The sequence below is a fragment of the Pongo abelii genome, chromosome 15 (genome assembly GCF_028885655.2).
Source record: "Pongo abelii isolate AG06213 chromosome 15, NHGRI_mPonAbe1-v2.0_pri, whole genome shotgun sequence".
NCBI lineage: Eukaryota > Metazoa > Chordata > Mammalia > Primates > Hominidae > Pongo > Pongo abelii.
In genome coordinates this window covers 44,736,499-44,761,914 of record NC_072000.2, presented here as the reverse complement: position 1 = coordinate 44,761,914, position 25,416 = coordinate 44,736,499, and the positions used below count along the sequence as shown (strand labels likewise).

The following is a 25,416-nucleotide window of genomic DNA, read 5'->3' as shown; positions in this document are numbered from 1 at the left end:
TAATATGCAATCACACTATAAAAATGTGCATGCATAATTTTTTGAAAGTTTAATACATTTTACCTCCACTGATCATTACAAATTTTATAGTGTAGAATTATGTAAGCAGAAAGAGATGGTAGACAATTTAATCAAAGGCTAAAGGGCCAGAGGACCGAAGGAACAGAGTCTATAGCAACAGAGCAGCATCTTGGTCATTAATGATCATGCACTTGTGAAAGTTCACAGCCTCCCAGCAGTGAAGAATATAAGACTTTAGAAGACAGGGACTGGCTTCTATTTCACTCTGCACTTGTCGCTTCTATGTCAGTGGCCAATACAGATTAAATAGGAAATAAAGTTTTATTAAAATAAATAAGTGACTTTGAAAAATTACCTAGTTTTACAAAGCAAATGAACCATACAATATGAATCACTCAAGCATAGTCAATCACCCATAATCATTTTAGTTGAATAGCACTTAAACTCAATTTCTTCATAGCCTTCTTTCGAAATTGAATGTAAACATTTCTTACTTTTCCTACCCCTTTAACTTGAAATATATGGATGTAGAGAGGCTTTGCTGACAAGATAATAACAGAATAATTTTCAATTTAAATGACTGTAACCAGAATGTACTTACATTTATTATAGCACTAATTTTAAAGAGCAGAAGAAAGTAATGGATCAGTGATTTTGTGATTTTGTGTATACTTTTAATAAAAGGAAAACATAATGTATCTTTTAACATTATTAATTATCAATTCATGAGCTACACTGGTATATCAAACAGACTAAAACATATTTATATAGCAGTGTAAATCCACACTAATATATAAATTTTTTTTTTAATTGTGAATTGGGCCTTGGTCACAGTTACATTATGAAGAATACTTGCTCTTGGACAAAACTACCATATATTTCTACAACTAAGTTAAACAGTACTTGGAGCTAGATGAACCTCATATGACTGAATTGTCTACAGTATTTATGACTTGCTAATGTGAATATTAAATACTACTAGATGCATATTATCTTTTATTGGTAGAAACTTTATTTTTACTAGAAGTTAAAGACATGTGAAATTCAACTGTAAATGTAATATTCAACTCCTGTCCTTACCTAGACAAAGTGTATTAATCAAGGAAAAGGTTTCATGTAGGCAATGGAAATATAATATGTTCTTTAGCATGGATTTGTTAATATTGAAAACAATAGTCACATGTAATTTATTGTATCTCCTGCCATCAAAATTTGATTAAGCGGTAAACCTACTAAAACCAAATGAAAGAGCAAAGGATACCTAAAACTTTTTCAGGCGTTTGTTCTTTAATCAGGATCCTTGTTATTTTATTTTATGTTTGTATCAACTATATCTTCTTGCCTTTCTGTGTCAGCTCTATCCTCCAGTGGCTTCCTCAAAGAATCGAGTGATTTTAGAAGATTCAGGCTTTAAGTTACAAATTACATCATGAAGAAAGAAATCTCTGTTTTAATGTTCTAAGTCGATTTTCTGAAATTCAAATGCATTGAACCAAATCTGAATCATTTTCTGTGGTCAGGCCAATGTCACCACACACCACTTGTTTTCTGCCCGGGTTATAAGAAACAATCAATGGTGGCAGAAAGCATAGGATAATCCCGAATGTTTTAAGTCTTGAAGCTGAGGGACTAGGCATGCCAATTCAACTATGTGCTACACAATCGGTGGATAATGGAAAGAAGGTTACAGAGAAACCCCAGTATCCACTACAGCATTCCTAAGTAACAGAGATAATAATGGAGAGTTCAGTGTGGGATGAGTGCATTTGTGTGTGTGTGTCAATGTATATGCAATTACTTAATCAGAAACATTATAAAGCAAGCCTCATTAAGGATCATTGCAGAGTAACTTTTCTTATGGTTGATGAAGTAATAACATTCTTTGTGTTTAGATCTATATTCTTGCCATGACTGTAGCCCCAACTAATAAAACCTGAAGATAATAAAGATCTATTAGTTGGTAGCACGGCTACTTTTTTTGCAGAAAGGATTTTTTAAGGTACCAGTAAGGATCATTTTTTCCATGCTTTTTCTAATGCTAACCTTGAGTGTTATTGTAAAGTATGATTTCAAAACGGTTTGTGTTTAAGAGTGGTGTTTTAATACCATTATAATGAGATTACTGTCTCTGAGTTGCTCTGTGAAAATTCAGGTGAAAGTCATGAGATCGAAAACACAACATAAATATTACTTAATCAATTCCAGTGGTTCATAATGTATTTTATTTAATTTATCTTATATGCAATTTGTTCTTTTATCTTCAATATTTCCTTTCATTGAGAAGCTACGCAACACAAGAGTCCTATTCTATAATCCTAATCTCATTATGTTTTTATAGAAAAGTCACAAAATAGTTTATCCCAAAGAAAAGACTCTTTTTAGTAAATCCTACACAAGGAAAAGAACAATCCTTAGGACTAAAGTTGATATAAATAATGATGAGCAGGCTGAGCATGGTGGCTCACGCCTGTAATCCCAGCACTTTAGGAGGCCAAGGTAGATGCATCACTTGAGCTCAGGAATTCGAGACCAGCATGGGCAACAAGAGGAAACACCATTTCTACAGAAACAAACAGACAAAAATTAACTGGGCTTAGTGGTGCATGCCTGTGGTCCCAGCTACTCAGGAGGCTGAGGTGGGAGGTTCCCTTGAGTCCAAGAGGTCAAAGCTGCAGTGAGCCCTGACGGAGCCACAGAACTCCAGCCTGGGTAACAGAGTGAAACTTTGTCTCAAAAAAGAAAAAAAAAAAAAGATAAGCAATTGGCAGTTGTATGTTTAGCTACATACCAAGTTATTTGAGTAAGCTGGTTTTGTAATTCAAACTATTTAACTTATAACTAAAAATATTAAATGATTGTCAGCATATATCAGTTACTCTCTCTTTCACTTTTATTGAGAATTACAGCAAATAAACTGACTTGTGGATTACTAATGAAATTATCAGTTTAGATGAGTGAGTATATTATTTAACATGGTGGCAAAATTTATATATTTGAATAATAATACATTAAATAATTTATTGACTCATACATTTGGTTCTTCACATGATTTACTAAATTTATATGTTACGTCTTCTAATATCACCTTCAGATTACTCATAATACCTACAACATTGTAAATACTAGGTAAATAGTTGTTATCTTTCATTTGCACTCTATTTTATTGTTTTTTTTCCTAATTTTTGATGAGCTCTTAGTTGAATTTGTGAATGCAGAAGCCATACATATAAAATCCTGAAGACCCTATGAAAAACTCCTAGACTTGATAAGGTAAATTTAAGGATTCAAAATAAACATACAAAAAACAGTAGTGTTTCTATACACCAATAACAATCCAGATGAAAACTAAATCAAGAAAGCAATCCCATTTACAATGGCTACAAAAACAAATACTTAGGAATATATTTAACAAAGGAGGTGAAACAGCTCTACAAGAAAAACTATCAAACTGCTGAAATAAACTGTAGATGACACAAACAAATGGAAAAACATCCCATACTCATAGAGGAATTAATAATATTAAAATGACCATTTCAATCTACAGATTCAATGCAATTTCTATGAAAATATGTCATTTCCCATGCAATTAGAAAAAAAAAACTATTCTACATTCATATGGAACCATAGAAAAGCCCAAGAGCCAGAGCAATCAAAATTAAAAAACAAAGCTGGAGGCATTCCACTACCAAAAAACAAAGCTGGAAACTTCCCACTACCAGACTTACCAAATTAATAGTATCCAAAACAGCATGGTACTCCTATTAGACACACAGATCAATGGAACAGAATAGATAATTCAAAAATAAAGCCACATATTTACAGCCTTCTGATCTTGAAAAAATTAACAAGAACATTCATCAGGGAAAAGATAACCTTTTCAATAAATGGTGCTAGCAAAATTGGCTTGCAATATGCAGAAGAACACAATTGGACACCTATGTCTCACTATCTATGAAAAATCAACTCAGATGGATTAAGTTCAATGGAAGACCTCATACTATAAAAATACTAGAAAAAAAACCAAAGGAATTTCTTTTGGACACTGGTCTAGGCAAAGAACTTATGATTAGGACCACAATAGTACAGGCAGCAAAAACAAAAATAGACAAATTAGATTTAACTAAACTAAAAAGCTTCTGCACAGCCAAAGAAAGAATCAACAGGGTGAACAGGCTGCTTTCAGAATGGAAGAAAATATGTGCAAACTATGCATCTGATAGGGGACTAATATCCAGAATTTACAAGAACTTGAACAACTCAACAACAACAAAAAGCAAAAACAAATAATACTATTTTAAAAATGGGAAAAGGTCATGAATATATGTTTTTCAAAAGAAGATATACAAATGATCAACAGGTATATGAAAAAATTCTCAACATCACTTATCATAAGAAAAATGCAAATTAAAACCACAGTGAGATATAATCTTACAGCAGTCAGAATAGCTATTATTAGAAAAACAAAAAATAACATGTTGGCAAGGATGCAAAGAAAAGAGAATGCTTATACACTGTTGGTCTGAATGTAAACTAGTACAACCTCTATAAAAATATGAAGATTTCTCAAAGAATTAAAAATATAAGTACCATTTCATCTAGCAATCCCATGACTGAGTGTCTACAGAAAAGAAAAGAAAACATATCAAATAGATTCCTATACCGGTGTGTTTATTGCTGTACTATTTACAATAGCAAAGATATGGAATCAACCTAGGTGTTCATCAATGGATAATAGGTTAAAGAAAAGGTGGTATATATACACATTGGAATACTATTCAGCCATAAAAAGAATGAAATCACATATTTTGCAGCAACATGAATAGAACTGTAGGCCATTGTCTTAGATTAAACAAGTCAGACAAAGAAAGATGAATACCTCATGTTCTTACTTATAAGTGGGAACGAAATAATGGTTACATGTGGCTGTAGATTGTGGAATGCTAGATAATGGTGACTCAGAGGAATGAGAGTGTGGGAGTGGAGCATAAGACATTACTAAGTGGGTTCAGTGTACAGTATTCGGGTGATATGGATACCCTAAAAGCTCTGACCTCACCACTTTACAATCTATGCATGTAACAAAACACTTGAATCCCACAAATTTATACAAAAAGTTACATGAACTAAACACACCAACTAAAAAACAGAGTAGTAAAATGGATTTTAAAATGCAATGTAATTCAACTATATGTTATCTATAAGAGGCATATATTAGATTCATAATCACAAAGAGCTGCCTTTTAGATTTTCTCTTAAGCATTGACTTTGGACAGTCTGGCGGCTATGTGCCTTGGATATGTCTGTTTCATATAGTATCTCTCAAGCATTCTCTGGATTTCTTATATCTGTATGTCTACCTCCCTCGCAAGGTTAGAAAAATTTTCTTGAATTATTCCCTCAAGTATGTTTTCCATGTTGTTTGCTTTTTCTCCTTTTCTCTCAGGAATTCCAATAATTCATAGGTCTGTTCACTTTGCATAGTCCCATATTTCTTGGAGACTGTTTATTTTTAAAAATTCTTCTTAATTTATTTTGTCTGACTGGATTGGTTCAAAACACTGATCTTCACATAGAGGGAAAAACACACACCGGGGTCTTTTTGGAGAGTGGAGGGTGAAAGGAGGGAGAGGATCAAGCAAAACAACTAATCAGTACTAGGCTTAATACTTGGGTGATAAAATAATCTGTACAACAAACCCTCATGAAACAAGTTTACCTATGTAACAAATGTGTACCTGTGCCTCTGGACTTAAAATAAAAGTTAAAAAAAAGTCTGGTCTTAAAGCTTTGAAATTATTTCTTCTGCTTGGTCCTGTCTATTGACAAAGCTTTTAATTGTACTTTGAGATTCCTTACATGAGTTTTTCAATTTTAGAAGCTTTGGTTGATTTCATTTTAAGATGTTTATCTCTTCTTTCATTTTCTGGGTTACTTTAAAAGTTTCCTTGTGTTGATTTTCAACACTGTCTTGGATGTTGCTGAGCTTCCTTGCTGTCCATGCTTTAAATTATTTGTCATTTCTGAGTTTCCATTTTGGCTAGAGGTCATTGCTGGATATCTAGTGTGATCCTTTGGTAGTGTCAGTACAGTAAGATTTTTCATGGTGCCAGAATTTTTGTACTGGTTCCTTCTCATGTAGAGACGCTGATACTTGTATTTTTTTGTAATTATTTTCATGCAGGTAATTTTTTTGTTCTTTCTTTCTCTATAATATTATTGCTTTCTTTCTTTCCCCTTTCCCCTTCCCCAGAGAGTGTGACTGTAGGGAATGCTGGGTAGAGTGTTTCGGCAATTCTTCTGGCATGTTTTATACTGGGCTGTGCAGTGTGACCTACAAGCCAGAAGATGATGCTTATAGGTAATAGCTGGGAGCAGGCAATATAGCCAGGTATAAATTTGATCCTTATTTACAGGCATAAGCTCTCTGCTGGCTCAGCCAATGGGGTAAGCAGTCAGAAAAAAAGAATGAAATCAATCATGCTTTTTGCAGCAACATGGATGCAGCTGGAGGCCATTATCCTAAGAGAATTAATGCAGGAACAGAAAACCAAATATGATATGTTCCCACTTACAAGTGGGAAGTAAACACTACATATTCATGGACATAAAGGTGGCAACGATAGAAACTTGGGACTACTAGTAGGCAGAGGTAGGGATGGGGGTAGCCATTGAAAAACTATTAGGTGTTATACACAGTACTTGAGTGATGGGATAATTTGTACCACAGACATCATCATCATGAAATACACCCAGATAAGAAACCTGCACATGTACCTCTTCAATCTAAAATAAAATTTAAAAAAACACAAATAGTTTAAAAACAAAAAAATGGAAAATGATATACCATGTAAGCATGACCAACATAGAGCTATAGTGGCTATAATAGTTTTCTATCTTAAGACAAAAGTTGTTAATATAGATTGAAAAATTGTAATGATAAAAGGGTAAATCCATCAAGAGGTGTACCAATTATAAACCTATGTGCATCTAACAACAGAGATCCAAAACATAGAGAGCAAAATTGACAGAATTGAAGGGATTAGCATATATTTCAATAACAATAATTGGGTATTTGAATGCTCACCTTGAAATAATAGCTATAATAAGACAGAATATCAATACTCAAATAGAAGATTTAAAAAACATGATAAACTACTTAGACCTAAGAGATATCTATAGAACATGTCAAAAAAACACAGCAGAATATACATCCTTCTCTAATAAATATGAAACATTCTACAGGAAAGAACAAAAAAAAAGCCTCCATAAATTTTAAGAATTGATTGCATCAAACTAAAAAGCTTCTTCAAAGTAAACAATGAACAAAGTGAACAGACAACCCACAGATTAAGAGAACATAATAGCAAACCATATATCTCTGATAAGGGACAAAAATCTAAAATATACAAAGAACTAAATAATTCAACAGCAAGAAAACAAATATCCTGATTATAAAATTAGCAAAGAACCTGGCCAGATGTATCTCAAGAGAAGACATATGAACGGTCAACAGATACGTTAAAAAATGCTCAACCTCTCTAATCATCAAATAAATGCAAATACAAATCACTATGAGATATTTTATCAAGCTCTTTTGAATGGCTGTTACAAAAAAGACAAAATGTAACAAGTGTTGGTGAGTACCTGAAGTAAATGAAATCCTTGTACACTGTTGGGGATGTTAACTAGTACAAGCATTTTGGAAAATGGTATGGAATTTCCTCAAAAACCTAAAAAGAGAATTACCATATGTTCAACAATTCCATGTCTGGAATATATACAAAAGAATTGAAATTTTTATATTAAAGATATATCTGTCCACTCATGTTATTTGCAGCATTATTTACAATGGCCAAGGATGGAGCAATCTAAGTGCCTATCCATGGGTAAATAAACTTTTTAAATGCAGTATATATACACAATGGAATACTACACAGCTTTTTTTAAAAAATGACGTTATTTTCATTTGTGACAACATAGAACTGGTCAACTTTATGCCAAGTGAAATAAGCGAGACACAGAGAGATAAAATAATGTATGATCTCACTTACATGTGGAATCTAAAGACATCGATTTCACAGAGGCAGAGAGTAGAAAGTTATTACCAGAGGCTGTGGTGGTTTGACGGGGGGAATGGGAAGAGAAGATATTGATCAAAGTGTACAAGGTTTCAGTTAGATGGCAGGAATAAGTTTTCATGATCAATTGCACTTCATCATGACCACAGTTCATAATAATGTATTTAATGTTTTAAAATTGCTAAAATAATGGATTTTTAATGTTCTTACCATAAAACTATAATAAGTTGGTGAGATAATGGATATGCTGATTAGCTTCATTAAATTTTTCTATAGTGTATACAAAGATCAAAACATGACATTCTATCCCATAAGTATAATTATTTCCAATTAAGAATAAATAAGGAAATCTTTTTTGAAATGGTTGAAATTGTAAAATTCATTTCACTGACCTTGGTTTAATGGCATTAGAAATCAATCCCAAAAGGAAATATGGAAAATTTAAATACATGTGAAAATAAACCAGACACTTTAAATACTAAACAAGTCAAATAAGAAATCAGAAGAGAAATTATAAAGTACATTGAGATGAAGGAAAATGAAAGCATAACACGCTAAAACTTATGGGAGGAAACTAAAACAATGCTTAGGGGAAAAATTTATAGCTGAAAATATAGATATTAAAAAAGAAAAAAATCAAATCCATAACAGAACTTTCCACCTTAGAAAACTAGAATAAGATGACAAATCAAATCCAAAGCAAGCAGGAAATAAAGAAAATATTAATAATTTAAGCAGAATTTAAAGAAATTCTAAATAGAAAAGCAATAAGAAAATCAGTAATATTAACAGTTAGTTCTTTTAAAAGATCAATTTAATTGATAAACCTTTAGCTAGAAATACCAAGCAAAAGAGAAAAGACAAATTGCAAAAAATCAAAAATAAAGGAATGATCATTATTACTGACTGCAGAAATAACTATACAAGGAAATATCATAAACAACTGGATTCCAACAAATTATATAACCTAGATGAAAGGCCTGATAAGGCCCTAAATTCCCACCTCTGGCTAACCTTGAGGGTTTACCATTATAAAGCTAATATAAGAAAGACTCTGTGGTACTGGCATAAAGATAGAAATATAAATCAATAAAATAGAATTTTATTGCCCATAAATTAACCCATTATTTTATGGTCAATTGATTTTCAACAAGGCTGCCAAGTTAATTCAATGAGCATAAAGTAGTCTTTTTAACAAATGGTTCTGGAATAAAACTAGATGCCTACATGCAAAATCATGAAGATAGATCTTTGTTTTCCATTATACACAAAAATTAACTAAAATGGAACATAAAATTAAATATAAAAATTAAAACTAAAAAAAAATCTCCTAGAAGAAAATATTTGAGAAAATATTTATGATCTTGGATTAGGCTAAAATTTCTTAGATATAAAAGCAAAAACACCAGTGGAAAAAAACATAAATTGGACTTCATTATCAAGGAAAAGAGAAAAGACAAATTACAAAATCAATATTAAAATTAAAACTGTATTTCAGCTGACACTATAAAGAAAATGAAAAAAGGCATTGACAGAATGGGGAAAATATTTGAAATCACATATCTATAAAAGCTACTTTTATCCAGAAGTTAGAAAGAATATCCATAATTCCATATTAAAGAGACAACCAAATTTAATAATTGGCAAAGAATCTGAATAGATATTCCTCCAAAGAAGATATAGTAAATAATATACAAATAGAAAATATTCTGGAATTATTCAGTGGTAATAGCTGCACATCTTTGTGAATACACTAAAAACACTGATTTTTACTTGAAAGGATAAATATTATTATATGTAAATTACACATCAATAGAAAATGACAGTCTGACTATCAAAATTTGTACAGATATTATTGGTTTTAGATAGACTAAAATAAGTGCTGAATATTTTTGTTGTTTTTTATTATTGTAGCATGAACTCAGGAATAATCCAATGTAAAATGGATACATACAGGCACTTAAGACTCTGGAAAGAATACATTTCCAAATGAAATAAAAGAAATAATCAGAAGCAGAGTCATTATTAATTCCTCTAAAATAATGAGTATATATATCTAAATTGCTAAGTTTAGAACATAATATGTCTATGATCAATTAAGCTTAATTATAGGAAGACAGATGACTTTTCTTTAAGTTCATATGTACGTTGTTTCACCTGACCAGTGACATTTATATTGATGCAACGTAAAATATGAACTATTACCTTTCTTGCCTCAGCAAAAATAAATCCAGGGCTGTGATTGGATCCTGGTTAATGAATATAAGCTTGACCCCTAGAGCAAAATCAATAGTTGTTTTTCACTTCTGTGAAATTTAATGATAAAATCTGGATCAATTTTTATTGTTGCTTACGTACTTGTTGTTGGAATAGCAGCCCAAAAGTGCACATGAAGAAAATCTATTCTCTTTTAGGAAGCAATCCTGAGTTGTCTGTGCTTTCCTTATTTTTCATGTTTCCAGGTATAATTCCCAAGGAAACATGGTCCTCTGGAGTGGTAGGGATTTTTTATATATTGAAAGTTCTAGTAACTGGATCATAAATACAAGACAAGGTACATAAAGTAGTCGATTGAAAGTATGCTTTCCACTTAAGAACTAAACTCTGGTGAGGAACATATTGTCTAATTTATCACATCAGGAATAAGCCAATTATCCATCCTTTGAGATTAGTGGAATTCTTTTAATAGAAATGAATAATTCCTGAGAAGCAGGCTGGAGAATATTTGAAAAGAACAAACACACTGACTACTGTGGTGAGAATAGCTCCTATATCAATTGTTCACCCTGGTGAACTCAGTTTATGCCCACAGGGTGAAATGGTTTCTACAGAGGCATCCTAGTAATTTGTGGTGAAAGCCTGATTTTTAGAAGATTGAAGGCTGGAGTTAATACAGATGAATAATTCCAGTATAAAATGAACCAGGGAATATTTCCTCTGTAATATTTAATGAAATATCAATTAGGTGTTTATTAGGAGCTTAAGTTGTAGCAGATAGATCTAATCATCAAAAAGATTCAGAGAAACGAACAGGTAAATGATATATTTAAATGTGAGAAAGGATAGGAGGGTCAAGAATGTGGTAATGATATAAATGGAGTAATATTTTGAAAAATCCTTTTAGGACAATTGCTAAGGTTCATTTAAATAAAGTAACAAGTAACAAAGTAAGAAGAAAGAAGGATAGTAAGATCTCAAAACATTCTTTTTCTGTTATTGTAGATGGAATCTTTCAATTTTGTGCCAACATTGTATTGATTTGAAGGTCTTGGTTTACAGTCTTTAGCCTGAAGAATATTTACTTCTAAGGGTTCTTAAGATTAAGGTCTCACTGAAAGGAGGGGCCAGCTGGGCTTCCTGGGTAGAGTAGGGGCTCAGAAATCTGTGAAACTCACTCAATTTCCTATATCAGGACTTACTTCATTCCTGGATGAATAATATTGAAGATATATGCTTAAAATATTCTTAACACTAGGATTTGTGCATGCATTTTCTTCCCCAAGAAAGCTACAAACAGCGAAAATTTTGCTATAAGTTTCCCTGAGTCCTCTCTCCCTCTCTCCCTGTCTCCTTTTCCCCTCCCCTGAAACGAAAAGGAATGTTAACTGCCTGTTTTTCTGTGACCAGCAGACCTTACCTATACTCCCAATTCCAGTTCGTTGTAAACATACTTTGTAAAGTCCTCTGAGATCCTGTCTTCTTTGCCATGCCACTGCAAGGTCATAAAGTAGATAAAACCTAAGCTGCAATTCTGATTTTCCTCAAAATCTAAGACATGTCACAAAATAATTTACTACCTTCCTCACTCTGGTGACATCTTCCTGCCACAAGTATTTCCCGCCTTAAGGAGTATAAAAGGCAATCACTAAAAACCCACAGTGGCTACCTGTTTGGGACCCCTTCCACACTGTGAAAGCTTTGTACTTTCACTCTGCTCAATAAAGCCTACAACTTTTTCTCTCTATTGGTCCGTGTCTCTATCACTTGCCAAGGTTACCTGCCACACCAATTCTTTGGTGTGGCTAGGCAAGAACCTTAGGCATTACATTTTGGTGAGCCAGCCAAGAGTCTCCAGGAAAGGCATCTAGATCGTCACATGGTGAGTATGATTGGACCTCTTTCGCTTGCTATTCTGTTCTGTCCTTCCTTAGAATTCAGAGGTTAACCCAGGCTCCTGTTGGCCACTTAAAAGCAATTAGCACAGCCGCTGGACTAAAAGACACAGGTGTCAGGCTGTCTGGAAAAGGGCTCTCTAACAACCCTCCAACCCTTTGAAGTTGGGAGCATTGGTTGGCCTGGAACCAGTTCCAACTCTTTTGCTTTCCGTGGTGGTCCCGAATTGCACCCGGGAGTGCTCGGTGGAGGTCTTAGTCTCCCAGATATCCTGGTTGAGACCATGGCCCCAGCAGAGGCTCCCCCTGCACTGGTTGCTGAGCATGAGATGGCAACATCTTCTGACTCCTGCCTCCTGGGTCCTAATGTCCACCGACTAGACTTCTTTCCTCATCTTGCAAGCAAGGTTATTTCCACTAGGCAGGATCAAGATTCCCTATTTAGAAGTCTTAAATTCTTGGGGTGGGACCCAGAAGATCCCTATTCATGGTGCCCTCTAGGGTTTAGGCAGGTGTAACCATTTGATGGCTATTTTGAAGGGCCACTATATATCCCCAATATAGTGTATGGTCCCCCACATCAGGACAATTTAAAGACAAGTCTGTAATTTTCATGTGAATAGTAGAAGCCTTAGGGCATTTCCTCAATTGCTCCCCAGATAAACTTTCCCCTTCCTTGGGGCCCCTCAAGTACAATCTGTGGTGCATAGGCACGGGTCTTAGAGCTGTTGAGTTGTTGTTTCAACCATTCAATAATTGGTATTGGAGGGAAGAAAATATAGTCAGTTGGGACACAGGATACTGGTACTGCCTTGAGAGGGGTGCTTACTCATTTGATGGCAAGTGGGGACAGAAGGCTAAAGTACAGCAGCTGTTCTCTCGGCCCTGGCCTAGAGGACATCCACCACCCCCTTTAAGCTTACTAAGCCTCCTGTCACTAATTCAGAGATTTCTCCTTGAAGGACAGTTTTATGGCCAGGCCCACATAAATTGGGCCTTACCATGTAAGCATCAGTGGTGCCCCCAACCCAGGCCTTGCCAGCCTGGAACAGGTAGGACACATTGGCAGAAGGACCACAATAAATCCGTCTGTCCTTGTGCCCTATTTAGTGGTCAGTGGGTGCACAGCAGGGGCAAGGGAAGTTTCCATCTTGCTAGTAAGCATGGTTAAATCTGGTAGATGGAGAGTTCAGGAAAAGCAGCCATGAGCTGTGAGCACAATTGGACCTGACCTTAGAGGACACTCTAAGGGAAGACGAGTCCCAGGACTAACCAGGGGTGCGGGCATTCCTGTGTTCAAAATTCCAGCTGGGCACCACATCTTCAAAACTGGACACTCCCTTAAGATGTATCCTGAATTACTGGGACAAATTCGACCCTGAAACCTTAAAAAAGAAGCAGCTGATTTTCTTCTGTACCACTGCCTGGCCACAGTATTCCTTACAAAATGGAGAAACTTAGCCCCCTGAGGAAAGTATTAATTATAACACTCTTCTACAACTAGATCTTTTCTGTAAACAGGAAGGTAAATGGAGTGAAGTCCCTTATGTACAGGCTTTCTTTGCCCTTCGTGACAATACTACCCTATGCCAAGCCTGCAAGCTTTGCCCAAATGACAGAGGCCCACAATTACCTCCACACCCAGGGCCTCTTCCCTTAGCCCCACTCTCCTCCCCCACTGATTCTACTCCATCCAGCCCAACTGAAGTATTAAAGGCACCCCGGAAAGAGAACATAAGCTCTGCGAACCAGGCACCCAAACTATGTCCCTTACAAGCAGTAGGAGGAAAATTTGGGCCCATTCACGTGCATGCCCCCTTTTCACTCTCAGATTTAAAACAAATAAAGGCAGATTTAAGGAAATTCTCTGATGATCCTGATAACTATATAGATGTCCTGCAAGGATTGGGGCAGTCCTTTGATCTAACGTGGAGAGATACCACGTTACTTCTTGATCAGACCTTAAGTCCTACTGAAAAAGAAGCAGCTTGAGCAGCAGCCCAGCAATCTAAGGATCTGTGGTACCTTAGCCAGGTAAACAATCGAATGGCCCTGGAGGAGAGGGAAGAATTCCCCAAAGGGCAACAGGCAGTCCCCAGTGTAGACCCTGACTGGGATACTGACTCAGATTATGGAGATTGGAGCAGCAGGCATTTGCTAAATTGCATTTTAGAAGGGTTGAGGAAGACTAGGAAAAAGCCTATGAACTACTCAATGCTATCCACAATTACACAGGGAACAGAGGAAAACCCCTCCGCTTTTCTAGAAAGGCTAAGGGAGGCCCTAAGAAAGCACACCTCCCTAACTCCAGATTCCATAGAAGGCCAACTCATTTTAAAGGATAAATTTATCACCCAATCAGCAGCTGACATTAGGAAAAACTCCAAAAGTCTACCTTAGGCCCAGAACAAAATTTGGAGACATTATTAAATCTTGCAACCTCGGTGTTCTATAACAGGGACCAAGAGGAACAGGCCAAAAGGGAAAAGTGAGATAAGAGAAAGGCTGCAGCCTTAGTCACAGCCCTCAGACAGGCAGACCTTGGTGGCTCAGAGGGAAACAAAAGAGGAGCAAGCCAATTGCCTAATAGGGCTTGTCATCAGTGCAGTTTGCAAGGACACTTTAAGAAAGACTGTCCAACCAGAAACAAACCGCCCGCTCGCCCATGTCCAATATGCCAAGGCAATCACCGGAGGGTGCACTGCCCCAGAGGATGAAGGCCCTCTGGGCCAGAAGCACCCAACCAGATGATTCAGCAGTAGGACTGAGGGTGCTCGGCGCAAGCGCCAGCTCATGCTCTCACCCTCACAGAGCCCTTGGTAAGTTTGACCACTGAGGGCGAGGAAGTGGACTTCCTGCTGAACACTGGCGAGACCTTCTCAGTTTTAATCTCCTGCCCCGGATGACTGTCCTCAAAGTCTGTTACTATCCGAGGAATCTTAGGACAGCCTGTAACCAGGTATTTCTCCCACCTCCTCAGCTGCGATTAGGAGACTTGCTCTTTTCACATGCCTTTCTTGTTATGCCCAAAAGTCCCACACCTTTATTAGGAAGGGACATATTAGCCAAACCTGGGGCTATGATCTCCATGAATATGAGGCACAAATTACCCATTTGTTGTCCCCTACCTGAAGAAGAAATCAACTCTGAAGTCTAGGTCTTAGAAGGACAATTCAAAAGGGCAAAGAATGCCCATCCAGTTCAAATCAGGCTTAAAGACCCCACCACTTTTCCTTATCAAAGGCAATATCCCTTAAGGCCTGAAACTCACAAAGAATTATAGGATATTTTTAAATATTTAAAAGAGGAAAAAGGAGCTTGAACACTCAGGACCCTGGAATATGTATAACCAATGGATACCTTGGCTCCTCCCCTTTCTAGTTCCTGTGACAGCCATCCTACTATTACTTGCCTTTAGGCCTTGCATTTTTAACCTCCTTGTCAAATTTGTTTCCTCCAGGATCGAGGCCATCAAACTACAAATGGTCTTACAAATAGAACCTCAAATGAGCTCAACCCATGGCTTCTACCAAGGACCCCTGGATAGACCCGCTGGTCCCTCGACTGGCCTAAAAATTTCCCCTCTGGAGGACACCACAACTGCAGGGCCCCTTCTTCACCCCTAACCAGCAGGAAGTAGCCAGAACGACTGCTGCCCAGTTCCCATCAGCAGTTGGGGTGTTCTGTTTAGAGAGGAGACTGAGAGGAGGGGCCAGCTGGGCTTCGTGGGTTGAGGAGGGCTCAGAAAGCTGTGAAACTCACTCATTTCCTACATCAGGACTTACTTCAGTCCTGGATGAATAATATTGAAGATATGTGCTTAAAATATTCTTAACACCAGGATTAATGCTTGTGTTTTCTTCTCCAAGAAAGCTATAAGTGGCAAAAATTTTGCTGTTAAGTTTCCCTGAGTCCTCTCTCCCTCTCTCCTTCCCCCCTACCCACCGCAAAACTAAAAAGAATGTTAACTGCCCATTTTCCTGTGAGCAGCAGACCTTACCTATACTCCCAATTCCAATTCCTTGTAAACATACTTTGTAAAGTCCTGTGAGATCCTGTCTCCTTTGCCATGCCACTGAAAGGTCATAAAGTAGATAGAACCTAAGTTGCAATTCTGGTTTTCCTCAAAATCTAAGACACGTCACAAAATAATATACTGCCTTTGTTTCTTATTCTGGTAACATCTTCCTGCTGCACGTATTTCCTGCCTTAAAGAGTTTAAAAGGCAATCGCCCAAAACCAACTGTGGCTACCCATTCAGAACCTCTTCCACACTGTGGAAGCTTTGTACTTTCACTCTGCTCAATAAAGCCTACAACTGTTTCTGTCTTTCGGTCCGTGTCTCTATCACTCACTGTGGTCGCCGCCACATCAATTCTTTGGCGTGGCTAGGCAAGTACCTTAGGCGTTACATCACTGCCATACTAGTGGGTAATAAGCAGAATAGAGTTTTGGGAGTGATAATTCCAGATTGATAAGGTAGCCAGCTGTCAGTTCATATGGAGAGTATCAATGAGATTCCATAAGAGGTGATCCCATTGCCTTTACAGTCATAGGCAATTTATCAGATCAAAAGAATAAAGGATTTATAAAATGCTGGTAATTTAAATTTAGAAAATACAATATTTCTTTTTTACTCTACCTGATCTTGAGGATGATATGGATAATAGATTTTTTGGGGGTAAAATTCAATGCTTAACACTACATTTCATAATGACATTGTCAGTAAACTTGAGTACTTTTGTAAGCAGAGAGATAGTTTGCAATTCCTTCACATGGTTGGAGGAGAGCATCAAAACACCAGAAACTTGAATAAGATAATTGCTGTTAGAGGATGCCTTAAGAATAATTATAATCTTTGAGGAATTCTGCAAGGCCAACAATATTACAGTAGGATTGCCAAATAAAATAAAGGATGCTCAGTTAACTTTGTATTTCAGGTAAACAATATTTTTAAATGTAAGTATATATCAAATATTACATGTTCATAATTAGAAAATTATTTGACATTTGTCTGAAATTCAAAGTCATCTAGGCATGCTTCCCCCTGCTCCTCAAATTTCACAATCTTATGCTTAAAGTCATGGTACTGAATACCCTGAACTCACCTTCCTCACTCTCTCTGCTCTTTTCCCATGGTATTCCATTGAACTAAAACTACCAGAATACATAGTGAGAAGGATGTCATTGCTGTAGTCCACCCAGATCAGGATTTCAGGCAGAGATTAATAAGGAGCCTGGAATCATGTTTTCTAAGGAGCAAACAGAACACATCCAGCACACCTCTTGGTTTAGGCTTTCTAAAACGATTCTTTTAAACCCATCTACATTTTAAAGTATCAAGTAATAGTTCACACTGTTTCTTAAAGCCATTGAACAAAAGGTTTGTGATGTCCTTTATGTAGAAAGACCAGACCATTTAGGCCGGGCGCGGTGGTTCACACCTGTAATCCCAGCACTTTGGGAGGCCGAGGCGGGCGGGTCACGAGGTCAGGAGATCGAGACCATCCTGGATAACACAGTGAAACCCCGTCTCTACTAAAAATACAAAAAAATTAGCCAGGCATGGTGGCAGGCGCCTGTAATCCCAGCTACTCGAGGCTGAGGCGGGAGAATGGCGTTAACCTGGGAGGCGGAGGTTGCAGTGAGCCGAGATCGCGCCACTGCACTCAAGCCTGAGTGACAGAGCGAGACTCAGCATCAAAACAACAACAACAACAACAAAAAAACCAGACCATTTAAAGTTACATATTTAATCAGGGATCTCAGGGCTAGGTCTTCTATAATAATCAAGGCTATGTTTCCTTTTGTGCATTACAATGCCAGCTCCCAGCTACACAGGATAATATCCAGCTTCAAAAATTATTGACTAACTAGATACCAGGTGATATGGTCTGGCTCTGTGTCCCCACCCAAATCTCATGTTGAATTGTAATCCCCAACTGTTGAAGGAGGGGCCTGGTGGGAGGTGATGAAATTATGGGGACAAATTTCCCCATGCTGTTCTAGTCATAGTGAGTTCTCATGAGATCTGATTGTGTGGCACCTCCCTTTCTCTCTCCTGCTCCATGATGGTATGATGTGCTTGCTTCCCCTTCGCTTTCCTCCATGATTGTATGTTTCCTGAGGCTTCCCACCCATGATCTGTACAGGCTGCAGAACCGTGAATCAATTAAACCTCTTTTCTTCGTAAATTACCCAGTCTCAGGTAGTTCTTTATAGCAGTGTGAAAACAGACTGATATTCCAGCCTAAACTTTCAATTCAGACTTTATGCTACCTCCTCATTTCTGACAACTGACATGAACACAGGTGTGTGTATGTGTATACATGTTTCACATCTATTTACATAGCTCCTTTTTTTGTGGCAGGCAGAGTCTTTGCATCAATTTAGTGTGTGCTGTTGTTTAAATTCTTCACCATGTCAGTCTCTAACACCATACTAGATTCAGATCACATCATGGAACTAGGTACATAGCAAAAATTCACTTTCTACTTACTGAAGAAATGATTTAATAAAAAACTAAGAGAGATTTGAAAACAGAATTTAAGGCATATTAGGTTTACAGCCTCATTGATATAATTTATATACTTAATCATTTTGTTAAACATAATGATTTACTAACAATGACTTGCCACCTCAGTCTTCAAATAATTAAATATTATCTGTATTTCAAAATATTTTATCATGTTCTATTTAATTCAGTTATACATAATTAGGTACTGATATGTTGATCTATCATCATGTTTAGTTTTCTAGCTACTATCTGTGATTCCAAAATAAATTGCTCTTCACATATTATGCTTTTTTTCCCTGTGAAATAAAACAATTTCAATGTAGATATAAAAAGCAGTACATTATGAAATGTATAGTTATTCAGGGGAGATGTCCCAGAGCTTAGCAGATGAACTCACAAGATTTTTTAGAGCTTCTGAAGACTTGTCAATTGCTTCAAAACATCCACATCCCCTCAGTATTATCCTACATGAGGAGTTCTCAAACTTGAGCATGCATTAGAATCACCTGGAGGATCTTGTTAAACCACAGATTACAAGATCTCATTCTCAGAGCCTCTGATTCTATAGGTCTGGAGTGGGAATGGGAATTTCCATTTTTAAAAAATTCTGAGGTGCTGCTGTTCCTCAACACTGACCTACATGATAAGGTAGTTTCTTTCCTTTTCCATTTACCAAATAAGACATAATTGCTTTTTATTATGTAATTTCTACTTTGGGGAGAGGGATGTATGATATTTTAACTCAAGAAAATTCTCTGAAGGTTTAAATTTCTGACCTAATGAAGCCTCCAGCAAAACAGACATAACAACCATTTCAGATGGTTGATATTTGAATATGATTGGAGTTAATAATAAATCTTTATGGATTAGGAATGGGACAGTTTTATTTGAATACAGTGACATTTATCCTGAGAAAGTACTTCACAAGACTTAGAAGAACTACAGAGATTTTGGGGAGATTAAAACTTAATTAATTAACTTATTTTTTTTACTAGTAGACAACGTATGGTTGTCTTTTTCTTTTTTTATTATTATATTTTAAGTTCTGGGGTACATGTGCAGAGTGTGCAATTTTGCTACATAGATATACACGTGCCACGGTGGTTTGCTGCACTCATCAGCAAGTCACCTATATTAGGTATCTCTCCTAATGCTATCCCTCCCCTAGTCTCCCACCCCCCAACAGTCCCTGGTGTATGATGTTCCCCTTGCTGTGTACATGTGTTCTCCTTATTCAACTCTCAATTATGAGTGAGAAAATGCGGTGTTTGGTTTTCTGTTCTTGTGATAGTTTGCTGAGAATAACGGTTTCCAGCTTCATCCATGTCCCTGCAAGGGACATGAACTTACCCTTTTTTATGGCTGGATAGTATTGCATGCTGTATATGTACCACATTTTCTTTATCCAGTCTATCACTGATGGACATTTGGGTTGGTTCCAAGTCTTTGCTATTGTGAATAGTGCCACAGTAAACATATGTGTGCATGTGTCTTTATAGTATAATGGTTTATAATTCTTTGGGTATATAGCTAGTAATGGGATTGCTGGATCAAATGGAATTTCTAGTTCTAGATCCTTGAGGAATCGCCACACTGTCTTCCACAATGGTTGAACTAATTTACACTCCCAACAACAGTGTAAAAGCATTCCTATTCCTCCACATCCTCTCCAGAGTCTGTTGCTTCCTGACTTTTTAATGATCGCCATTCTAACTGGCGTGAGATTGTATTGCATTGTGATTTTGATTTTCCTTTCCCTAATGACCAGTGAGGATGAACATTTTTTCATATGTTTGTTGGCTGCATAAATGTCTTCTTTTAAGAAATGTCTGTTCATATCCTTTGCCCATCTTGTGACGGGGTTGTTTGTTTTTTTCTTGTAAATATGTTTATGTACTTTGTAGATTCTGGATATTAGCCCTTTGTCAGATAGATAGATTGCAAAAATTTTCTCCCATCCTGTAGATTACCTGTTCACTGTGATAATAGTGTATTTTGCTGTGCAGAAATTCTTTAGTTTAATTAGATCCCATTTGTCAATTTTGGCTTTTGTTGCCATTGCTTTTGGTGTTTTAGACATGAAGTCTTTGCCCATGCCTATGTCCTGAATGGTATTGCCCAGGTTTTCTTCTAGGATTTGTATGGTTTGTCTTAAGTCTTTAGTCCATCTTGAATTGATTTTTGTATAAGGTGTAAGGAAGGGGTCCAGTTTTAGTTTTCTGCATATGGCTAGCCAGTTTTCCCAACACCATTGTTGCATACTGTGCTTTTTTATTGATATTTATTTTATTTTTATTATATATTATATAATGAAACTATATATTATAACTGTATATTAAATAATACCTATATATTATATTTGTTGTAAATAGTTTCCCAGGCAACTTGCTATTTTTATTTTTGTATTTAAGTTTTACATATGATCAATGTACTCTTTTGATTACCTTTCTATGTGTTTTGGGGAATGTAGAGAGCAATTTAACCACCAGACAATCAAGATACAGAATAGTTCCATCACCTAAAGGAATTTCTTCCTATTTTACTTGTCATCAGTCCCACATCTTACACCAATGCCTAGCAGAATCTAATGTATTTTTCTTTGCTATAGTACCCCCTCCAATAACTATTTTGTTAATTTTTAACTATATCCAGACCAAAGAAAATATATGGAAATAGTACAGAGAGTTTCCATATATCTCTTACCCAGCTTTCACCAAACTTAACTTATTACATAATGTTTTACAATTATCAGAAACATTATCTACTTTGAAGACTCTACTGGAATTTCACCAAATTTCCACTACTGTCTTTTTTTAGTCTTTCAGGATCCTATTCAGATTTCCACATTGTATGTTTGCTTTCCTTTTCCTAAGCCTTTTGTAAGCTGTGATAGTTTTTGAGTATGTCCTTGTCTTTCATCCTTTGACACTTTTGAAGCACACTGATTATTTGACACTTTTGAAGCACACTAGATTTTTCTAATGTTTCCACACTGTTAGACTAAGGATATGCATTTTTGTGAGGGGTTCCAGAAAAATGAGGTGTCCTTTTTACTGCATCGTTGTTATTTTCATCTTGTTAATATGTCTCACTACTAATGACATTGATTTAAATTAGTTAAGAAAATTTCTGCCAAGATTGTCCACTCTAAAGTTATTGTCTTTCCTCTGCAAATAAATATCTTGGGACAGATATTTTGAGGCTATGAAAACTCTATTTTCTTGTTTGCCTTTGACTTATGTTTATTTTGTTTGAAAAACCCTAGTTTAAACCTTTTATATATGATTTAACTTAAAGTTTATTCTGACATCTGTCTCTGGATATATGCATAGAAAAGACATATCCACATTTCTGTGAGTTAAATTTTATATTACTTCATCTTTTAGATTTTATGGCTTGACATTTTAAAAAAGTTTCAAATAGAATTTTGTATTCAGTATATTTCTCTGAGAAATGTAATATAAATTCAGATGAGCTAACCAGTTAACCAAATCAAAAATTTTATGAGACTTTTAAAAGAAATAATACACAGAAAAAATAAATCTCAATTTAGATTTAATGTTAGTTCAAACTAAAGAACTAACCTCAAGATATGGTCTATAATTTTCTAAAAATCAATTACTATATATGGGTGTTTGTATGTTTTCAGAATAACAAATGAATTTGTTTTTAATTAAAACTATGAGTAAATTTTATACAATGCATTATTTTTAATAGATAGAATTTTTAATAAATAACCCTTATTAGGTTTCCTGTGAAAGGTTTTCAGACCCAGCTTCTAATTGTATTAATGATGCCTTTCTATTAATTGCTCTCTATTTGTCCTGGATAATTTTGGACTCTCTTTATTATTTTACTAGTTCAAAGTGAAGTTATTTTCACCTTCTCTTAGGTTACAACTTTAAAAATTATATTATTTTATATCTTTAAGTATTTTACTTTCTACTTGCCTTACCCTCCCCAATACTTGAATGAAGCTAGAACTCACTAGTTGTGATAAAACCAATTAAAATAACACAAGTATGTAATAACACTGTACAGGTAACAGTAGATCATATTCTCCCTGTACTCATTTGCCCACTTAATAAAATAATCAGATTCCTCTCAAAGAATTTTTTGAAAATATACATTTTTTGCCTTGTGTAGTTACTCTACATAAATTTTACTGCATGAAATAGAGACAAAACAAAACAGTACATATGAGTCACTTACTTTATTCACATTATGTTTAAATAGACATCTTTAATTTTCTATGTCTTCCAGTTTTGATTTTCTATGTCTTCCAGCTTTAGTTTTGCTTATTTTTTCATCAAAATATTAGTAATTACCATGCTTTTTCTCAGGAACTCAATGTAGAAATTAGTTTCAAGTTTCTTTGGCATTATGATTTTCAATTGTACAGAATTTGAATCTTCAAAGAATCAGAGTTATAATTAACTGATGGTTTTTATGCACAAATTTATAAACTTATTTTAGCTTATGTTTTTTCTTTCTAAAGTCGTCTCCATTGTGTTATTTTTTAATAGAAGTGGAAACTTTCCCAACTACCTCTACTAATTATAAAAATGTCAAACTTGTTTACTTATCTATATAATGATATTCATGCCCATTTCCATATGTTTTGTGTGATAATCTCTTTTTGAGTAAAAGTTTATATGCAAATCATATTCATATTTGTCACATTCTTGTAAATCACATTTTTAACTTTGTAATATTACACCTGTGAAATTATTTCTACATATGATTTTATGATTTTTACTTGTCTACTACTGCAAGCGTTGTTGAGTGGTGTTCAAGATAGTAAGAAATGCAGTACCAGTCCTTATTATTCAGCAGCAAATGAGTAACAAACTAAAAGGAAGATTATCTTGGTGATTTCGTATTTGTGGGCATCTACACATTTAGGATCTGCCTACTTTTCTGAGTTTGAAATAGTCTAAGTCTAAGAGAGTGAAATGTTTGCTCTTAGATGTGTGTATGGTATGTGTAGTAACTGGGCATTAAATCCTTTTGATAATGCCATATGGAATAGCCTTTACTAAATGCTCTTCAGTTTTAGGAGAGATCTTCATGATGAATAGCAGGTGATCTATGGCCTAGTGTCTTTAGACTTACATATGGTATTAGCACACATGAGTGATTTTCTATTTGTCATGATATAATTGATCATATAAAAATGAATCTTAGAGTGGGAGGGGTGATGAAGAATGATAAATTTCTTAATGGGTACAATGCATGCTATCTAGTGATGGTTACATTAAAATCCTGCACTTCACTACGACTCAATAGATCCATGTAATAAAACTGCACTTATACACCTTAAATTTTACACAAGTAAAAAAAATTAAAATTACTTTCACAAATCTAGGTTTGACAAATGATTCATGACTTTGGTTTTAGAAACTCTATTTTCCTCTCATTAGTAATAATGCCAAAATATATTACCTAGGATAGCTATGTTCTCAGAATGAAATTAAAGGAATAATTAAGTTAGAATAGGTCCCAATCTAGATAAAGTGAAAGTGAAAGAAAGGAAAAGAATGACAATATACTCTCTTAGCCATTTTGTATCTAATTAAGATACATTTGAATATTTTTTTTCTAGTTTTCAAACTGCCTTCTAGATAGTTACCCAAACAAAACACTAACACTTGCCAATTAATGCATTCAAGAAGCATAACATCAATGCTGCAATAAAGTGGTCACAAATTTTATTTGAAAACGAAAAATTTCACAATCTAAAATTATGTTAGTTTTATGTTGAAGAGATGAGTTCAAGCTTGTAACATAAAAGAAGGGAACGCAGCATAGCCTAACAGTTGGTGAAGAGATGCTTTATATACAAAAGCCCAAGGTAAAACCAATAGGCAGGGGAAGAGATGCTTTAGATACAAAAGCCCAAGGTAAAACCAATAGGCAGGGATTTACCTGAGATGGTGTTGGACATAGAGAAAGAAAGATGCTGCCATTAACAAAGTGACGTCATGGTAGAAATTTTTTCCAAAAGTAGGAGAGAAGACATGGAATGATTTGGATGTTAGATACAGCAGGGTAGGGACAGCAAGGGTTGGGTAGGTGGAGTTTTGAGGTTATGGAAGATCAGGTTTCTATTAAGAGATTAAGTAAAGATGAGGTGGATTGGTTGGTTGGGGCTGGGTCATGCTGGACCTGCACATCCAGATAGGGATTTCAATATTATTTTTAAGGCAGATGCCACGGACTGAATGCTGTTTTCCCTAATGCATATGTTGAAGCCCTATTCCCCAATGTGATGGTATTATTTGTTATTGAGGCCTTTGAGAGTTAACTTGGTAATGAAGATGAAAGTGGAGGCTTCAAGATGGGATTAGTGCCCTTCTAAGAAGAGACACTATAGACCTTACTTCTTTTTTTCCCACCATGTGAAGATACAGCAGGTAGTCCCTCTAGAAGACAGGAAGCGGGCTCTCACCACACATTACATCTGCTAGAGCCTTGAACTTGGACTCCCCAGCCTCCAGAACTATGAGAAACAAATGTTTGTTGTTTAAGGCACCTAGTCTATATTATTTGGCATAGCTGCTCATATTGACTAAGACAGAAGTGGAGAGCCATATTAAAGGTATAGTGGCATACAGTGACATTATAAAAACTGCTTTTCAGAAGCTTACTATAGCCACAGTTCAGAGAATAACTAGAAGAGAAACAG

The 25,416-nt window shown here is 35.7% G+C and overlaps 1 long non-coding RNA gene across 1 annotated transcript in view; it reads right to left on the bottom strand.

The window, feature by feature from the left end:
• Positions 1 to 2,309: 2,309 nt before the first annotated feature.
• Positions 2,310 to 25,416, bottom strand: part of LOC134759971 (uncharacterized) — a 70,780-nt gene continuing 47,673 nt past the window's right edge. The window contains exon 3 of the long non-coding RNA XR_010136873.1: positions 2,310 to 2,581. This is a non-coding gene — a long non-coding RNA (uncharacterized LOC134759971). The remainder of the gene's footprint in view (positions 2,582 to 25,416) is intronic.